This window comes from Montipora capricornis, chromosome 14, assembly GCF_036669925.1.
Source record: "Montipora capricornis isolate CH-2021 chromosome 14, ASM3666992v2, whole genome shotgun sequence".
Lineage (NCBI taxonomy): Eukaryota > Metazoa > Cnidaria > Anthozoa > Scleractinia > Acroporidae > Montipora > Montipora capricornis.
Window position 1 is genome coordinate 42,796,700 of NC_090896.1, and position 7,500 is coordinate 42,804,199.

A 7,500-nucleotide genomic window follows, 5' to 3' on the forward strand; every position below is an offset into this window, starting at 1 on the left:
AGAAAAACGAGAAATTGAACACGGCTTATACGAATTAGCTCTCACGAAACCGTCCTTAACTACTTGCACGGTTCGTGGTGGGGCAAAACTCCTGTAAGTGAACCCACTAAAAAGAGACGATCTCTGCAAGCGCATTTGAACAAACGGCTGGTCATGGGATCACGATTACGAAGAAAGGAAACATCACAAGACGACAATGAGGAAGAATTAAGACCAACAAGACAAAAAGAAGATGAAGTACGAGGAAAACACGAATAGCGAAATAACGATACCCCAGCTCGTAGCTGTCAGATAAGTTAGTCTCAAAGCAACATCGAATAAAAGGCGCATAGCGACCAAAGAAGCAAACAACAAGTACAAGAGGTCGTGGACGCAGATAAGGAAGGGGAACCAACTGCCGAGGACATTTCCTACAGGACGTAAATACTGTTGAGGAGATATAAGAGAAGTGCGTAAAATCCACGCGTTAATCGTAGAAAAGGAGACTATTTCCTTGTCGAAGATCTCCCGAGATATGAAAGCTTTCTTTGCCGCAAACTAAGCCGAGTAGTTAAAGGCGAAACACCCCTCAAGTAGTAAGGAGTAGTTCTATTAATGTCGCGCAAGACAAAGAATAATAAAAAAAAAGCAGCGGCGACAAACATTAAAGTATAAACAAGCCCATTGTTTGAAATTATTTTCCTGACGTTTCCCATGCTTCGACATACATCCTCAGAAGTGACCGTTTACTACAAATTTAAACTTTTAACATGTAACCTATTAAGTAACTAATATTAACAATAATTGATTAATAAATTAACAATTAGTTAACAGTCACTTCTGAGGATGTTTGTCAAAGCATACGAACGCCATGTAAGTAATTTCAAACAATGCGCTTGCATGTTTGTTTGTCACGCCGCTTGCTTCTTAATTTGGATGCATAGTTCTAGTTTAGATAAAGACGGCAATCAATAATGCCGTGCAACAATGCCTTGCAATTTTTTTTCAAGTTGGGGGGTCATTAAGACCATTTAAAGGGGTCACCCAGAAGTCATACCAGCAGAGGCCCTTTGGCTCACATGCTTGTACGACGAAAAAGATCCTTTTCTTAGGTTAAAGAGCTGGCTACCGGCCTATTAATTAATTCTTTGTCAGAAAGAAGAAATTCCTGTTCTCTTTGGAAAAAATACACGCATTGCTTACGTGTGGTAGTGAAGTAACACAGCAATTTATTCCATATATAATTTGTCAACTGAGCTGTGTCTTGTCTTCCAGGAGATTCAAGTTGTCCTTGCGTAATATGTAGCTCTGACAGTGCACGATATTGTTTTGGTATTGTCTATTATTGTAGTGCCATGGTAGAAGTCTTGGGTAAATAGCCTGAGAAGACATGTGGTTACTAGCAAAGTACTGAACCCAGAAAGATTGAAGAACATAAATGGGAAGTGAGAAACATTGGCTTTTGGGCTGACATGTTGATAATTTATTTTTGCTACGTTCAATTTTGGCTGCACAAATAAATCGCAAAATCGAAAGTGACATGGCCGGAATTTAGCGGGCGCCATGATTAAGTTACCGCGGCATCTTTACTCGCCCAAACAGTGAAGCATCTGTGTCAAATTATGGCGAGATACCGGGTTTTTCGTAAGTTTCTTTTTTGGTCAAGTGTTATAAAGTTTGACAATAAATGAGCGAAGTCAAAACAAATATCACAATCGCCCAAACCCTTGAGGTTGACCATTGTTTCTTCTAAGTCAAAAATTTACTCTCCAAGACGAGGTTATTTATCACCAGGTAATTCCATCATTTTGGAAATAGCAGCAACTTTATTGTTCATCAACGTCACAATTTTGTGCTGATTTTGGGGCTCATTTTGTTGAAACTCAAGCACGCTTCCAACAGACCTGCTTATTTTCGTAAACCTTTCCTGCTGACAGAGCAATACTAAAAATATCTTCCCGTATCACATTTCAACCTTAAAGTGCCCCTGTGACCAAAAAATCAATTCATATTTTTCTTTGGATCTCAAAACTATGTTAACAAAACTCTAAGTGACCCACGTTTTAAGCCTTGATTTCAAAAACACCTCTTTATTTCAACTGGAATTTTCCTATTTAATGGTCCGCCATTACTAACATTATGTTCTTGAGAGAGCTGGATCGAGGATAAAATGACGTCAAAGGCTCACTAGTTTAAGAATGCAATACTTGTGTACGCTGCAAAATTAATATGCAGCACGGGGGTTTTGGGTTTTCAGACTTTTAAACTCGCGCTTTGCTTAAATAATAAGCTGCGTTCACACGCTGAAATTTTAAGCTAGTGAGCCTCTGACGTCACGTTTCCCTGGATCCAACCATCTGAGTTCCAATCGGTCAGTTTTGAACGTGAGTAATGGCGGACCGTGAAATCCAAAACTTACACTCAAAGTAAGCGGCCTTTGGATAAAAATCAAAGCTCAAAATTTTGCCAGTCAGGTGTTAAGCAAACACACTTTCAAAATCTGAAGGAAAAAGGAAGTGGTTTTTTTGATCACAGGGGCACTTTAAGCTCGAAAATCCTTTTCCAGCAAAACATTTTATTGAAACAAGCAACATAAAAGATGCACTAAAACGCCATTCGCGTTGCAATGACTTTCGAGGCCATTGCTGGTTAACGAGAATAACAAACTCACGAGGCAGAATGTATATTTATATTTAATTAAGTTAGCACAACAGAAAGACGCTAACCTCATTTTGACACGAAACTGCTTTACTATTGCCATAAAAACTATCCAGTTAAGCTCGCATGTTATAAAACATGATGAATTCATAAAGGCCACCTTTTCCAGCGAACAATTTTTTAAAACGAACAACATATTTGCTATTAGAGGCAAAAACCCCTTCCTATTTCATTACGTGCGTGAAGAGAAAAAACTCAGTCGTGTCAAATATGCGCAATATTACAACAAAATAAAATTTCAAGATCAAACCGTTTCCATGAAGAACCTTTTCCTTGAATAATGAAGCACAAAATATACGACAAGCTTTCTTTCAAATAATTTTTGGCTGTCACATTTCCAATTATTTTTTTTAACTGAAGACTGTGCAGAGTTGATCACAGATCCACTTAAGGTGTTCGATGCGTTCTGTCTTTGTTGAACCCATAAGTTACCAGAGAATTTTCCATTTGGTTTCAGTGTTCTACATAACAGCACACTTGGTAAAATTAGAAATGCAGCTCACTTTGATTTCGGCTCGACGGGCGACAGATTGTTGCCGAAGTCCATTACTCGTCGCTTTTAAGATTCCACCGCCTGTCTTGTTCAGTATCCAATTGACTTGCCATTATTGAGCTTCATAAGGGTATATTTTGTTCAAAGATCCACTAAAACGCCATTCGTGTTACATGACTTTCGACGCCATTGCCAGTTAAGTTTATCATTCTACTGTATCCACCAGAGAAATGTACGCATTTCAACTACCCTCTCGATCCTAAGAAAATACGAGCAGAAAGATACCACTTAGCAGGGAAGTGACAGGCAAAACATTTACCAACACGGGAAAAAAAAAAGAATACCGAATACCACTTTCCGACTGGGATTGCCCTACGGCAAGCCAGTAAAAATACAAAATGTACATAATAATTATTTTAAAAACTTAAATATGAAATATATCATTTATTGCAGTTAAAAGGCGTTCCGATATCGATGTGTGTACAGTGCAGGGACGAGTTGACTGTGGTTGGAGGAAGTGCTGTAGGAGAGAGAATTTAGCAACAATTAGTTAACAGTCACTTCTGAGGATGTATGCCAAAGCATACGAACGCCAAGTAAGTAATTTCAAACAATGCGCTTGTTTGTTTGTCACGCCGTTTGCGTCTTAATTTGGATGCATAGTTCTGGTTTCGATAAAGACGGCAATCAATAATGCCGTGCAAGCATAGTCACGATTCCCCTCCCCCTCTATCTGCAACCTCGTTCCCAGGGCTTCTCCCTCATTTGGGGGAGGGGCGTTTTTTTATTGCCCCGCCCCCACATGAGGGAGAAGCCCTGGGAACGAGGTTGCAGATAGAGGGGGAGGGGAATCGTGACTATGTTTGCACGGCTCTCCGAGGGACTGGGGCTGCGTGGGAGATTGAATTATCATTCTACCCCAGTCCCAGTCCCTCGGAGAGCCTGCTCGCAGGCTACATGATTGTCGTCTTCATCGAAACCAGAGCTATGCATCCAAATTAAGACGCAAACGGCGTGACAAACAAACAAGTGCATTAATTAGCATAAATATTATACTTACTTTAATAATTATTATATCAATTATTTTTATTAGAAACAGTATCAGGTGTTCCGATGTGCGTACAGTGCAGGGACGAGTTGACTGTGGTTGGAGGAAGTGCTGCTGAAGCCTGCTAAACCAGTGAAGCTACATCATGGGAACTCACAGTTAATATGAGCAACTCTTTGTCAGCTTTTTAACTTGTGCGGACAAGCAGAAGTGAATTACTGGGTTCATCTCTTTTTGCTGTCAACATGTTCATGGCAGGATCATTGACTCAACGGTAAGAATTTTGAAATGGGTTATACGTCAAGTTTAGCTTTTAACTTACTATTGTTCTGTTAATTAAAAGAAAAAGTTTAAACTTGAGAAGAATTCACTTTTTTTCATTTGGAGCTGACCATGTTTAATTTTGGAGTCCGCTTTTTGTAAACCTCAAGGTTAACTTAACCTTGTTATTGGGATTTTGACGTTGCCCTTGTCTCTTCCAACCTCAAACTAAAATATACATGTAGAAAAATTATCAAGGAAAAGCATATGTTAGTAACTACTTAGTAACTTCTAATTACTGGAAAAGTAATTGGCATAAAGGAGTTGTTTTCCCTATCCAGTTATGGTATTTCGACTGTGTACTTAAGATTATTTTATCGTCAATCTTGAAAGAGGATTGAATTTTTTTGGGTGGATAATTTGTGAAAGAGTGCAAGGAAAATATCGTCCGTGGCATAGTATAATTCATTTTTTACTGCTTGTTGTAGTGCTTTGTCATCCGTGTCAGTAATAATCCATTTTTCCGCTATGTTAAGGAAGTGACATCCCTAAAGTTGTGTTCCGTTGGGTCTCTCTCTCTCTCTCTCTCTCTCTCTCTCTCTCTCTCTCTCTCTCCCTCCAGATGATTACTTTCACTGGTGTCTTGTTCCAAACTTCTTGTCTCCTGTTCCTCTTTGAAGCCTGCTAAACCAGTGAAGCTACATCGTGGGAACTCACAGTTAATGTGAACAACTCTTTGCAAGCTTTTAAACGTGTGCTGACAATAGAACTGGCAGAAGTGAAGTACTTGGTTCGTCTCTTGTTGCAGTAAACGCATTCATGGCAGGATTAACTCGACGGTAAGAATTTTCAAATGGTTTATACGTTGAGTTTCGGTTTTGACCTCAAGAAGGTAACTCACGTATTTGCCTTATAAAAAGAACTAGTTGAAACTTCTGATGAATTCATGTCCTTATTGTTTAGAGCTGACCAATGTTTTGAAGTTTTAGAGAACACTTCCTGGGTATGTTAAGGTTAACTTAACCTTATTATTGGAATTTTGATGCCACCTTGTCTCTTCCCACTCTGAAATAAGAACATGTAGAAAAATCATAAGGAAGAGGAAAAAGCCTTTTTCCCTATCCGGATATGGTATTTTCGACTCAGTGTAGAGGAGATATGGTTAATGTCACCTATTGTCATTGCTTAACCAGTGACGCCAGATCAGAGGACTTCAAAATTTATATGAGCAACTCTCTACGAGCTTTTTGACTTGTGCGGACGAGCAGAACTGGCAGCAGTGAAGTACTTGGTTCATTTCTTGTTGCAGTAAACGCGTTCATGGCAGGATTGACTCGAAATTAATTTAAGCCGTGGGAAAAACTGTTTTAATGAGTGTTTACATCAGGAAAAACGAATTATTAGAATCACTTACAACTTTACTGGGCGCAACTGCCTTAAATAATTCAGTTGTGTCGTTAATAACAGTTAAGGTGATTTCTTAGTAATAGAAGATGTTGTAAGATTTTCCTTAAACTTTTCTCAATTGTTCCCTACATTATGGTGACTCGAAATGTGCAATTAAATAAATAGGTCACCGAGCTCGTTAGCGAGATATAACTTGCTCAAGTTACTCATTTAATCATTGCGACTTCATCTATCAAGGACAAGTTTGTTCTATCGGTTCAGGCTACGTTTTGCAGGAACAGGAAGCACAGCTTTGACGTAATTCTTTAAATAACAAAACAGGTGAATTGTATTGCTCAAAAAGAATAATTTTAAATTAACAAAACAGGTGAATTGTATTGCTCAAAAGGAATAATTTAACGTTTGTTCTATGGCACAGGCACACGTCTTGAAAAGGCACTGACTACAAATATTCTTCGTATATGCATTTCGCCGGTAAAATTATAAAATAGTAAAAGGTAAAACTGTTAAAATGTTTGACTAAACGTTTTCGATCTTGCGATCATCTTCAGAGTGATTAAATTGCATAAACCAACTGTTTTATATTTGTGGTTACGTAATACCAGTTCCCATGGGATATAGGGTAAGGTGGAATGACTGGACTTGTTTATTTAGGACTGGCAATGTAAAATGCCTCTTTTATTACTCGTGGATATATCCACGAGTTTTGGTGAGGTTCTTTATGCAAATGTTTCACTCCTGGTTAACCGGAAGTTCGATCTAATAAGCCAATCAGGATGGATAATCACAACACAGCATAGAAAGCTGTGACTTCCTGTTTGCGAGGTTGTGCGCCGCCATTGTTGCATGTCGCTTTTATACTTAAGTGTTTGAGCACCTTCCGCTGCATTTAGAAGCAAGAAACTGAAGAATTAAAGAAATGGCTTTCTTCGAAGGTGAAGCAAAATATTCTGAACAAGTACACATTGGTGCAATTAATTGTGCACCGCCTTTCACTGACCAACGCGAAGACTTTAATACATGTAGAAATGGAATCGACAGACACATGATGAGAAGACAGTCCCTGTTCATCCCCTAAGCTCACGGGGGATAAATAAATTCCATTTGGAAAGTGACTGCCCTTTGGAGAGTAACATCGAAGCTATCAAAGTATACCAATGCTATCACAAAGTTTTGCAAGCTATGAGTCATCAAAGTCACATGAATACAACTTAAACAACATCCGTGACATGAAAAACAGTGAGGCAAGCAGGCTTATGTGCGGTGTAAGACGCACCAGTGACGTCACTTACTAGCGAAGACCGGTCCTAGAGGAACAGTGGGCACAGAAGAACAGAGGAACAGTAGGCACAGAGGAACAGTGGGCACAGAGGAACCCCAATTAGTAAGTGACGTCACTGGTGCGTCTTACACCGCACATAAGCCCAAGCAACCCATGCTTGCAGACACTAGTACTTGTGTGGTGGACCATAATGAAGAACTGTCAAAAGACTCGGTCACTGATTATGTAACGAAAACTGATGAGAAATCCGTACCAATCTCCTGCGATAGAGCAAGGGCTGAGGCAGTACATGCTCCCCGGGACAGAGAACCT

At 39.3% G+C, this 7,500-nt stretch overlaps 2 long non-coding RNA genes across 2 annotated transcripts in view; both read left to right on the top strand.

The window, feature by feature from the left end:
- The window catches only part of LOC138033701 (uncharacterized), a 10,889-nt gene extending 7,173 nt beyond the window's left edge, over nt 1-3,716 (top strand). Inside the window, exon 3 of the long non-coding RNA XR_011128651.1 lies at nt 3,644-3,716. This is a non-coding gene — a long non-coding RNA (uncharacterized lncRNA). The remainder of the gene's footprint in view (nt 1-3,643) is intronic.
- A 636-nt stretch (nt 3,717-4,352) lies between these two features.
- Nucleotides 4,353-7,500, top strand: part of LOC138032151 (uncharacterized) — an 11,160-nt gene continuing 8,012 nt past the window's right edge. The window contains exon 1 of the long non-coding RNA XR_011128289.1: nt 4,353-4,512. This is a non-coding gene — a long non-coding RNA (uncharacterized lncRNA). The remainder of the gene's footprint in view (nt 4,513-7,500) is intronic.